This window comes from Eulemur rufifrons, chromosome 7, assembly GCF_041146395.1.
Source record: "Eulemur rufifrons isolate Redbay chromosome 7, OSU_ERuf_1, whole genome shotgun sequence".
NCBI lineage: Eukaryota > Metazoa > Chordata > Mammalia > Primates > Lemuridae > Eulemur > Eulemur rufifrons.
This window is the reverse complement of record NC_090989.1, coordinates 212,590,247-212,603,231: the sequence shown is the minus strand read 5'-3', so window position 1 is coordinate 212,603,231 and position 12,985 is coordinate 212,590,247.

Genomic DNA, 12,985 nt, shown 5'->3' with positions numbered 1-12,985 from the left:
GAAAGATTTTTGCCCATTAAAGATTATAAAAGAATCCATTTATGTTTTCTTCTATTTCTTGTAACATTTCATTTTTACTATTTAATTATTTAACAATTTGCAATATACTTAGTGTGGGAAATTATGCTAATTTATCTGTTTCTATCTATCTTGTTATCTCACAACAATTACTAGTTAAAAAGTCATACTGTTTCCCACTTATTTAAGATTTGGCTTTTGGCTGTTGTAAATTTTCATAGACGGAATTGTGTCTATTTCTAGATTTTCTATGAAATTCCATGGGCCTGTTTCATCACATAACAATACCACACTTTCAGTTATCGAGACTTTCAAATGTCTTCATATTTAATAAGATGAGTGACCCCCTTCCCCAATCATTTTTTATTTTTAAGGCTTTTCTGTCTACTCTTTTTTTTCTTCCAAATAAACTTTATAAGGAATTTATCTAGCTCGAGAAACAAAGCACTGAATGTAACCATATTGAGAATAGCTGTGGGGCAGAGTCCCCAGAGGCAACGCCCCACACAGCTGGCACCGGCTGCCTGTCGCTCCAGGAGATTATAAATAGATCTTGAAAAGAATCAATGCTTACTCTGGGCTGGGCTTTGCATACTCAGTGATACATGCAAAAGTCAAAACACTACAAAAGGACAGGAGCAGAAATATTATATCCATTTGGACCTTGAAGTTCTATTTTTTCATATAAAAAAACCACATTTTACAACATGTAGGTTCTAATGATGGGAGAAGCAACATCCCATCAAATGGACAAATCATGTTGTTTGTGATCCTCAGAGTAGTCGTTTGATAGAAAATTGGAACAGGCCAACTGGAACGTTTGTTATCATAAATGGGGCGATAAAGCCATGAAGAACCCTTACATGTCTTCAAGAGTGTGTGCTCATACGCAGCATGATGGAGGCCAGGCTGAGGCCCCACTAGACAGATTCGTCCACTTTTGTCTGGAATCTGAGGAGGTGTAGGTGGAAGAGGATACCGGTTGACTGCAGTTCTTCACACTTCCCCTCAACTTTCTTAAGCAAGAGGCTGTAACTGTATCTTTAAACTTTTTTGCCATGATTCCTAAGGGTTTGATGGGATGGATGGTGCCTTCATCCAATCTGACAAAATTGGGATTGTCGGTGACTGCAGCTGTATTGCTTCTTGGCTGAGATAGCTCCCTAGCTCTGTGTCTGTGTGTCCTGCCCTAGATGAATGAGAAGGGACCCAAGGCAAAGCACTGGTTAAGCCATATTGGCTGCTGGCAATAGGAGCAAGCACCAGAGTGGAATTTGACATCCCTTTCAAAGGTGGAACGGTTTGTTTAAAATCCATGACAAACTGAGACAAAGAGAAATAGTAGTTGAAAGTAGGGAATGAAAAACATAGCTTATGCAATGAGGAGAATGTAACAGTATATTGTTGCCTTGAGAGAGGCTCAGAGGAAGAGAATAATATTGTCTCTTAGCACAATTAGACTAAATGCCCGAAAGAGTGAAGTTCTAATTGTCAAGACCACCTCCTCTTTTTGAACCTGACATGCTGAAGGAAAGCCTGCAAACCTGGTGTCATCGCAGTAGGACACATTCTGGTCCGATGCTATGGAGGAGAAGGACCAACAGTTAACAGCTGAATGGAACTCTAATAATGTGCCAGTATCTTTTGATTATCATTTTTCAGGTTACATCTACTAATAAGATATCATTTGGGAAGAAATTTCTAGGAATTACTGTCTGCTGGGCCGTGGGATGGCACAGTGTACAACTCCTGGTAGACTGAGCACTGTGTAAATGTAAACCTTGGTGACCAAATACTTAAAAGGGTTCCTGTCTATAATATATAAAACACAGCAGCTGCATGCTGTAGTGTACTTTATACTAATACACATCACCCTTTGTGCCTGGTTTCCTCTGACCTTCTTATGTGCCTCTTCGCTTTGCTGGTTTTGCTCTGAATCCTTTTGCTGTAATCAACCATAAGTGTTTGTATAATGACTTCTGAGTCTTGTGAGATTTTCTAGCAAACCATCAAATCTGGGGGTGGTCTCAGCAACCCTTCACACAAATACTCCCAGGATTCTCTAGTATTTTGCATGTAGTAGCCACTCATTTAAAGTTTTATAGCTGAATAAATGAACTAGACATAACACTATGCTCACACATGTCCACTAGCACTAGAGTATATTATGGGTGACACTTTCTCAGCAAAAGGGCCTTTTAACTTAGTCACTGGAACAAATTGCCATGATCTAACTGGCTTTTCTTGTAACCACAAACAAACAAAATATTTGTGGTTTCCTCTTCAGAACATATTCAAAAGAAAATTGAAAAACAGATTTTGAAAACAAACTAAAAAAAGAAATAAAATCATTTCTAACAGTAATGCTGTAAGGCCAAGAGAGAACTCCTGTGAAAAAGCAAATAGCAAATAAAAGCTACTGAGAGACTCAAAAAAGAACCCTCTGGCCCTAAACTTAAGTAAAAATAAAATTATGTAACTTGAAACAGAAGGGGTAACAGGGAAAGAAAAATGTCAAATACAACACAGAATTCCTAAAAACATACATCAATAGGCTAGATGATTAGGCTAGTCTAGAAAAGTAAGGTAAGATTTTAATATGAGAGTAGAATAAAGAACATTATGAACTCTTAAGATGAGTCATATGACTAAATATGTACAATGGCCGTTGTCCAAACATATTCACTGCATTTGAGTATCTATCACCGGGACTATGTTTATAGCCATCCACCCTCAGTAGAAAATTCAGTTCAGTAATTATTAACATAGTTGACAGAGCATAAAAATATTAATTGTCTGATCTTCTTAGGTACCTGCCTCTTAGTTGTTTGTAGTATTTTAATAAAATTATTTATTTTATTCTCAAATTCCTACAAGATAAAGAAGGTATTATTATTTCTCATCTAGAATCTCATCCAGAATCACCCTTAGAGACACATCCAGAATAATATTTGATGAAATGTCTAGACATCTTGTGGCCCAATCAAGTTGACACATCAAATTAACAATCACAGTCAGAAATATTTTATGAATATGGGAACTCTCTCATGTGACACATGGCTTCAAACCCTGGCAGAGATTGTGTGTGCAGATGATAACATGTTGCTCTTAATAGCTTGGCAAAAGCAGTAGCCTGTACTAAATGAAATAGAAATGCCAAAACTGCCATGCAAATGATGAAAGAAGAGAAGTGGGCTTACCAGAATGGAAATACTATTTGAGGCCAGAAAACCCAACTGATTACCATGTTTCAGGGACAGACCCAGAGGATGCTCCACTTACCAGAGCAATAAGGAATGTGCAGGTGAGAGGGGCACCAGCATCACTGAAAAGCTAAATGGTAGCTCTGCTTTGTAGGCCAAGGCTGATGGTGAGAGATGCTGTTACAGAACCTTGCCCTCTGATAGCAATAGGAGATTACAGGACTATAAAAATAATAGAGAGAAGGTAACAGAACTCAGTTGTCAGAAACAAGGTGGCACATTTATTGTAATGAGTGGCAAGACTGGATACCAGCAAGTGGAGGCTAATCTGAAGAGAGCCATAGAATGAGTAGCAAAGCATGGCAACCTTAAGAGCAAGATCAATGGGAAACTAACAGGAGTGTTACATAATCTGTACAATCAAAACAAATTTAGGATGAAATCTAGCTTACTTATCAGTAAGCTGACATGGGGCATCAGGCAACTGTGTGTCCAGACTGCTCATTGTGATCAGGATTCAATCAGACTCAACTCACCAAGACACAAGGTCAGGTGAGCCCAACAGCAATCCACTGTAAGATGAAATTGACATATCTAGATTTGGGCCTCAGTAAGACCAAATGGCAAAAGCAAGCTTCACCAGCAGATGGCCAGATCCCCTGTCATCCGTCACTGTTGAATGGGCACTCCTTGTTCTAGGGCTTCTTTACAATCAGTTGAAGAAGGAGCAAAAAGTCCAAGCTCGGAGCATGGATTGGTTGACGCAGCATGTGGATATAAGCTGAAAACAGACAACAACTACACTACAGCCCCATTCAGGGATGATGCTGAAAGTCAGTTGCTAGAGGGAATCCTTCTAATGTGTGGAGCTTTAGGCCATGCAATCAATCAATCATTGAATTTGTGGGGAAAGAGGAGTGGCCTGAGGATATGGTATATATGAACACATGGGCAGTGATGAGTGGCTCGGATGGTTGATCGGGCACCTGGAAAGAGAAAAAGCTAAAGCCAGAGCACAACGATATCTGGGAAGAGGCATTTCCATGGACCTGTGAGTGAAGAAATGAAATGCGAAGGACTTTGTATCACATGTTAATTCCCACCAGAGAGCATCCACTACAGAATAGGCATTAAATAACTAGTTAGAATGAATGACTTGACTAGTTAACATTAGACAGCCTTTGCCATTTTCCACCCTAGTGCTGTCAACTCAGCAAGTCTGATCTAGTTAACTGCCATTGCTGATCTCTCAAAAGTGAGATCCTCAAAGGGTTCGATTAGCCCTTTGTCAGCATATAGAATTCACTGGATACCTTTAACCCTAAAAAGTGCAGCGAATCATCTTTGACTAGAACTAACACAAACTTGGCATGAGTTTGCTTTTACTCCCCAAAGGACCTCAGTCAACACCACCATAATGCATGGTTGACCCACTAGCACAGATTACTGAATAATATCACATGGGGTCAAAGGACCATTTTACGGAAAAGGGGGTGTGATAGTGGACACAAGATCATAGAATTCATCAAGTTCATAACATACTTCACTACCAAAAAGCTTCTGCTTGTAACAGTCTGTTGAAGACACAGCTAAAGTAACACTGTACAAGGGTAGGCCCCATCCTTTAAGGTGAGTGTATACTTTAAATCAACCCTGGCAAGATTGGTATTTTGAGCTGGATAAGTCTTTGTTGAGGGCTGCCCTTTGTATTATGGGATGTTTAGGACCCCCAGCTCTACCCACATATGGGTAGTAAGCCCTCTTCCCCAGTTGTGACAAGCAAAATGTATCCAGACATTGCTGTATATCCCTTAAGGAGATAAAATCACCCTCAATTGAGAACCATTGCTCTAAATCAACAATTGTAGCATAACTCTAATAGTAACTGACATACCATTATTTCTAGTAACCAACTCAGGGAATTTGGGCATCTTGTGCCTGCAACTCTGGGATCTGTGTGTTAAGAAGTTCTAGCTGCTAGAGGAGGACTACATCCACCGGGGAACATGGTAAGAATCCCATTAAATTTTAAGCCATGGCTGTCATCTAGTCACCCCCAGTGCCAGAGGAAAAGAAGACAAATAAAGGAATCACCATCATTTTGACAGGAGTTATTGATACTGACGATCAGGAGGAGATAGGGCTTCAGTTACACAGGCGGGACAGGGAAGGATTTGTCTTGAAATAAGGTGCTCTACCCGTGTGTTTCTTGGTATTTCACTGTCCAAGTTTAATGGTGAATGGACAAGTTCTGCAGCTACAGCCTGAGAGGAGGTGGTGACCAGGGCCAGACCCATGAGAAAAGAGAGTTTGAGTAACCCCACCAGGTCAACCCCCTAGACCTCAGAGGTCCTGACGATTCTAGACTAGATGTAGTAAAAGGAGACAATAAATATCACAAGGACTGTAGTTCTTCACACTAACTCCCCTCTGGTTACTTCAAGAGGCCACCAGAATCCCACAGGAGCTTCTCCCAGAACTTTTAGCAAAAAGGTGGATCCAAGCAGTGCAAGCTGTGGACTGCAGTGGATGCTGTGGAATGCAGTCTGCACCTCCCCATTTTGGGATTTAAGCATTCCTTTTCTCAGAGGCTAAAAAGTGGCAGCAGCAGACAGCTCTCAGCTGAGACTCCCTTTAGGGATTGCCTGCAGCTGACAAGAGCTGCCCAACCTTTCCCATGGCCAATGACTAATAGATGTGAAGTTTCCCAGGTAACCCAAACTGTATAGATTCATATAGTTAATATTCACATCATTATTCATGTAGTTAATAACTTAATTCCAAGAGTAGAGACTTGATCAAGTTACTGCCCCTTAATGACACTTCCTGATGTTCAAGCTCTTTGTCTTTGTTCAGCATTCTCCCTTACCATCCTCGAACACATTTAAAACCTTTTTTCCTCGTTCTAGCCTCCTGCTGTGGACTGAATTGTGTCCTCCCAAAATGCCTATGTTGAAGCCCTAACTCCCAATGTGATGATATTTGGAGATGGGGCCTTTGAGAGAAAATTAGGTTTAAATGAAGTAATGACGGTGGGGCCCTCATGATGGGATTAGTACCCTTATAAGATGAGAAAGGATGCTAGGAGAAATTTCTCTCTGTCATGCAAAAAGGCAGGCCCCTGCAAACCATGAAGAGAGCCCTCACCAGAACCCAACCGTGTTGGCACCTTGATCTTGGTCTTCCAGTCTCCAGAACTGTGAGAAAATAAATTGTTTAAGTCAATGGTCCATGGTATTTTGTTATGGCTGCCTCAGCTGACTAATTAATATACCTACCAGGAACAATAATATTAATAGGTTTGAAAGAATTCATTTGTTAAATGCCCCAGGCCCATGGTGTTTGGGAAGAAATGTTGTTTCATAGTTTCATCAGTTTCCCCCCACGAGTGCGCCCCCCTCCCCCGTTACTGATTTGTTTAAGTTTCCCCTTTTTACAATTTGGTAATTTCTATTTTCCCAGAAAATCATCTGCTCCAGGATCACAAATGTATTTTTAGTAGAGTTGTATAATTTTTAAAATGTTTTCTGCATCTCTGGTTATTTCTCTATTTTCCTTTGGATTTACTATTTTCTGTTCTCTATGGTTTTCTTTATTAAGATAGCTAAAGGATTATCTATTTTATTGGCTTTTCCCCTAAAGAATGTTTTCATGGATTATCAATTTTTTGATATTCAGTTTTTCCTCTCTTTTTTTTTTTTTTTTTTTTTAGACAGAGTCTCACTCTGTTGCCCGGGCTAGAGTGAGTGCCATGGTGTTAGCCTAGCTCACAGCAACCTCAAACTCCTGAGCTCAAGCGATCCTCCTGTCTCAGCCTCCCGAGTAGCTGGGACTACAGGCATGCACCACCATGCCCGGCTAATTTTTTTTCTATATATATTTTTAGCTGTCCATATAATTTCTTTCTATTTTTAGTAGAGATGGGGTCTCGCTCTTGCTCAGGCTGGTCTCGAACTTCTGAGCTCAAACGATCCGCCCACCTCGGCCTCCCAGAGTGCTAGGATTACAGGCGTGAGCCACCGCGCCCGGCCTCAGTTTTTCCTCTCTTTAAAAAATTATTTTCTGCTTTTACCTTATTGACTTCCTTCTGCTTTACTTTGGCTCAATTTGTTGTTCATTTTCTAATTTCTCATGTGTAATTTCCTTACTTTATCATTCTTTTTTGTTCAGCAAGATGAATACTATTAATAAAAGCTTTGCATTTTGCTCTAATCAGAGCTTTATCTACATGCCATAGGTCTTGAAAGTAATATTTTCATTATGATCATTTTCTTATTAATCTGTAATTTTTTTAAATTTACTCTTTGACCCAAAAGTAATTAAATAGAGCAGATTGTGCAAATTATTAAATGTTTAGGATTTTTTTGTTAATCAGTTTATAATTTCCACATACATTGCTATTTGGTGAGAGATATTTGAAGATAATCTTTAATTTGATTTTTCTTGTGATAAAATATTTGGTTGATTAAAAATAATATTATCCAATTAATCATTGTTGCTATAGCATGCTTGCCTTAATTTGGCATTTTATTTTTTCTTGCAGTTTCCTATAATTTTATTATTTGATCTCTGGTATATATTTTCTTTCCTCTTACTCTCACTACCCCAGATTCAGAAAGAATATGGTTTGTTATTAAATTTTATCTTCACACCTCCATTTCTTTTCACCATTTCTTTAAAAGTGAACAGGAATTAATTGACTCACTTTTTTAAAGATAAGAAAAGTATAATGGGGCTTTAACCTCAATCCATTATAATTATATGAATATTACATTTTATGTACAGATTTCTTTCAACATTTATAAAATTTAAATTCCACTGCATAACAATAATTCCAAACTTAAATGTTCTACATTTAAGTAGGTTCAATAATCTCCACCAGTCTTTTCATTTAATAGTTCCCATATTCCTATGCTCCTTGTTTTGATTATTCTCTTGCTTGCCTTGATTTTATTTATAAGTAATAGTTTCAAAGGCATTTCATGTATGCTGTAGTCCTTGAGTTCTTACATGTTTGAAAATCTCTCTATTACCTTTACAGATGGATAACATCTCGGCTGGGTATAATATTCTTTATTTCCACATTTCCCCTTCCAAAATCTATAGACCTTGCTTCACTGTCTTCTATCACTAAAGGATGCTGAGACAGCCCCATTCTCCTCTCATAGAGATGAGCTTTTATTATCTGCCTGGATTACCATAGGATTCTTTTTCTTTGAATTTTTTATAAGGTTAATCACCTTAAGTCTTCATGCTGATCATTCTTAATGGTCATAGTTATATACTCAGGTTTTCCTTAGCTTCAAGCTGGGAGATTGTGGCTTCATGATACTGTTATGCATAGCTCTTGCTTTTTTTCTGCTACAAATCCAGTATTGACATTCTCTGTACCTCTTGGAGGCACAATTTCTCAGTGGATGTTAAATGGCTTCCAGAATATTTTGTTAAGAGAAAAAGGTACAAAAGATTATATATAGTATGATACCTTTTGTACAAAAATCCTATGTGTATCTGCTTATTTTTGTAAACAGATGATCTGAATTAGAAACTAATGAAATTGATTACCTACAAGGTAGGGAGTTGGTGGAAGGGATAAGAGATGGAGTGTGGAGTGTATACTTTTAACAGTTTGAATTATTTTAGTGTTCCATATAGACAATAAATTTAAACTAACAAGAATGGTGAGAACTCTAAAATTGAATGCAAATAGAAACAAACACATCTGTTTTTCAAATTAAAGGGGGAAAGAAATCTACCCAAGTACTTTTTATGCACTATAATTTGACTATATACTCTTAGTCTAAAAAAAAAAAAACCTTCAAATATATAGTGAACTATTATTAGTAGGTTTATGTTTTTAGGAGTACAGGTATGAAAATCTTGAAACTATTTTAAGTACGTTAAGATATTGAGAAAGTGAATAACCATATTGATGCTGATAAGTCCCACTTCTCACAACAGAGATACCAATAGGGAGTGAGAGAAAGCAACAGTGAATTCCATCAGGTTACAGTTGAGGTATCAATATAAACTCATAATTCTTCATATATGCATGCATGTACACACACATTTTTTCTTAGCTCTGTCTATTAAAGCAAACCTAAGGCCCAAAACTTGTATTTTAAATATGATTTCTGAGTAAAAGGGAGATAAATGTGAGGTGTGAAGTGGTACATACCAAATCTAAATAGTTCAGTGATACTTCTTCTCTTATCAATTGTGAGTCTTGTAGGTTGAGATCTTCTCCAACCCTTCCAGCCTATCTCTCTGATGTTTTAAACAGATGAGATGCTACCAATGATCGTCCTCACCATACCCCCTACCATGGTATTCACTGGGCTACTTCTCCCAGGATGCAATTTTGTATCCTGAGTTACTTCATCCTTCCTTCCTCTTGCTAATTTGTTTGTTTTATTTTTTGTTTTGTTTTTGTATTCAGAGTTTTGGTCCCTAAACTGGTGTAGGAGAAAGGTTCTTGGTAAGAGATGGGAAAGAAAAGATAATGAAACTTTAATTACTCCAAACAGCAGCAACTCTGCCATTGGTCTCTGCGTTGTTTTGGTTAGTAATAACTTGGCATTTCTGAACCAAGGTTAGTCAATGGTGGATGAAAGAATCTTCTCTCAGAGAGTTGGACTCTTGAAAAGTTCACCAAATATACTTTTAAATACATTTCCAATCATCCTGATTGCCAAGATCATGGAAATAGGTTGAAATTTCCAGTTTCAGTGGTTTTATGAGTTTCGGTTTTTCTCTGTATCTTCATTGGTGGTGCAACAGAAAGTTAAGAAGCTACATAAAGGACTGTTAGCTAGATGCAAGTTTAAACTCAAAGTTGTTTTAATCCTTTTTAAGTAAGCCATTAATCTTCATTTATTATTTCTTCATTGTATTCTCTGTACACTCTTAAAAACTTTGAGATGTTTAGTTTGGTTTGCAAGCTTTCCTGGCTTTACTAATGCTCCCCATAAATTACCTAAGATGCTCCCAATGTTTAGGCAGATCCATTTTTCTTTTTCTCCTAGGAAAAAATGCAAAATAGAGAAATATGTTCTTCTACTCCCCCGACATGATTTGCTTAGCCATTCTGCTTCTCAATATCCTGGAGAAAGCTCAAATATCTCCTTTCACCTTAAGGTGAACAAAACCATTTCTAGCCCTTTATTCACTTTGCACTATTTCCCCAGGCCTTAAATAGTCTGCTAGAGTTGAATTATTCTTGAGGCAACAGGAGAAAGCTGCTGAAAGGCAGCTGCTGTTACTCTCTCCATTCTCTAATCTCATAATTTCTTCATGGCCTTCTGCACACCAGGGGTCACTGAACAGCCTTCCACACCTGCAGGTGTTATTTTTCCAACTCTTCTTCCGGCCCTGAAAACCAGAGGTGGGCCTTTTCTTGGCTTCCTGCTGCTAAAAGCCAAACAAAGGGAAGTGAGAGAACATCATTTATAAAAGCCTCTTTTGAGAATGGCAGGATGGGAGTAAGACATTTATCTCTGGAGGAAAACAATCTCTCAAAGCACATACCTTGGCCTCCAACATGGACAGGTTTATAAGTGAACATGGTTTAACTACAGCCTTTAGCCAGCCCAGCTCCAGCTAGACTTGTATTTCCTATTCCTCAGCTGTGAGCATAGATTCTTGCTCCAGGGCCAGGTGAGAATGGAAGGCTGGGCTTATAGCCACTGGAATCAATGGAAAAGGAGAACATGAGGAAAGAGGTGGGGGGCAGTGGAAAAGGAGAGTCTAAAATTGTCCTTAGTACTGTGTTCCCTTCAGCCATCCACATTCCTGATCGATTCCTCACCTCACTTCCCATAAACCCTTCCTTGACCACCCATACTGCTACTATCAATGCAATGGAGAAGGCAGCACAGAATATAAAATTATGTTGATCTGCATGTGACTAACTTTACCATTTGGTCAGAATAGTAACAGTGACCTTCATGACATCGCTCCCCCCCAGGTTTGAGAAAGCCTTGCGGTTACCACAAACATCTCTTACAATAGATGTAAAGAAACTTCAGATGTGTTATTTGATCCCTAGAGAATATCACTTCCAGTTAATACACTGGAATGTCATCATAACATCAAATTTCAAAAGCATCCTGGGTGTTAAGTGGGTCTCGCGTTGTAACTCCAAATTCACCATTTTGTTGTTGGTAGGACCATGTCCTCATGAATTTCTCCAGAACTCGTGAATGATTCTTTTTTCTCCCCACTGCCACCACAAATACTTTTATACATCTTGTCTCACTGACGACAGTAGAAAAGATGGCAGGTTATTTCTCAAAATACAAGATACCTTTTCAAATATCAATTTTATACATACATATATGCGATGCACACTCTCTAGGGGATGGACACATTTGAAGCTCTGACTCGGGGGGGGGATGGGGGGCAAGGGCAATATACGTAACCTAAACTTTTGTACCCCCACAATATGCTGAAATAAGAATAAATAAATAAATAAAAGAAAAAATCTTGATGGGTAAAATAATGGTATAAACACATTTTATTTTTTTAAATATCACCCCATTCTTTTTTTTTTTATTTCAGCATATTATGGGGGCACAGATGTTTAGGTACTTATATTGCGTTTGCCCCACCTGTGTCAGAGCTTCAAGCCTGTACATGCCCCAGACAATGCATACGGCACCCATTAGGTGTGTGTATACCCCCCATCTGCGTGACACCTGATGAATGTTACTACTATATGTGCACTTAAGTGTTGATCATTAATACCAATTTGACGGTGAGTACAGGCAGTGCTTGTTTTCCCATTCTTGTGATCCTTCACTTAGTAGAATGGGTTCCAGCTCTATCCAGGATAATACAAGAGGTGCTATATCACCATTGTTTTTTTTGTGGCTGAGTCGTATACACATACCACATAAAAAAAGAATTATTTAAAAATAAAAAAATAAAAATAATTTAATCAAGTATAGCTCATAGAGTTGTTATGATATTTTTAATAAGAAGCTCTTACTCGGGTGGGGCAGTTATATACTAAGAATCAACTGATCAACACATATGTGCACGTATAAGATTAATATTCATTGGGTGTTGGGCAGGTGGGAGGGGGGAGGAGGGGATGGGTGTATTCACACCTAATGGGTGTGGTTCGCACCATCTGGAGGATGGATATGCTTGAAGCTCTGTCTCAGGTGGGGCAAAAGCAATATATGTAACCTAAAGATTTGCACCCCTGGAATATGCTGAAATAAAAAATAATAATAAAAAAAGAAAATAGATGTAAAATAAAAAAAATCACCCATATCTCTATAAGGTTAAAAAATAACCAAAAATAAAAAAGAAATATATATATATATATACACACATTGTCACAAACACAAAAACTAGCCCTACATTGTACCTAAAGCTAAAAATATCTGTCAGTGTATACATGATTTTAAACTCAACAGGAAAAAGGGATGCTAAAATAAATTCTCCAGCTCAAAAGCATAGTACATTGCAACAAATTTAGTTATGGGGATAAAATATTCTTTGGCCTATGATATCTTTCTATCAACCCTCCAAATACCTGCAAAAGTTCTTCACTCTTCAACTTGGAAACCATGCCAGCTCGGTCAGGGCAAGTGTGACACCTCCTATTGTCTTGCCAGGCACAATCACATAATTTTCTCCTGTATGTTTTCATATCTATTTTAGATACCACATATCACTCTGCCATGTAAATATTTTTCCCTCCACTGAGCTATGAAGTTTTTATAATGAGTAAGTAGTGTACAGTATAAGTGTTT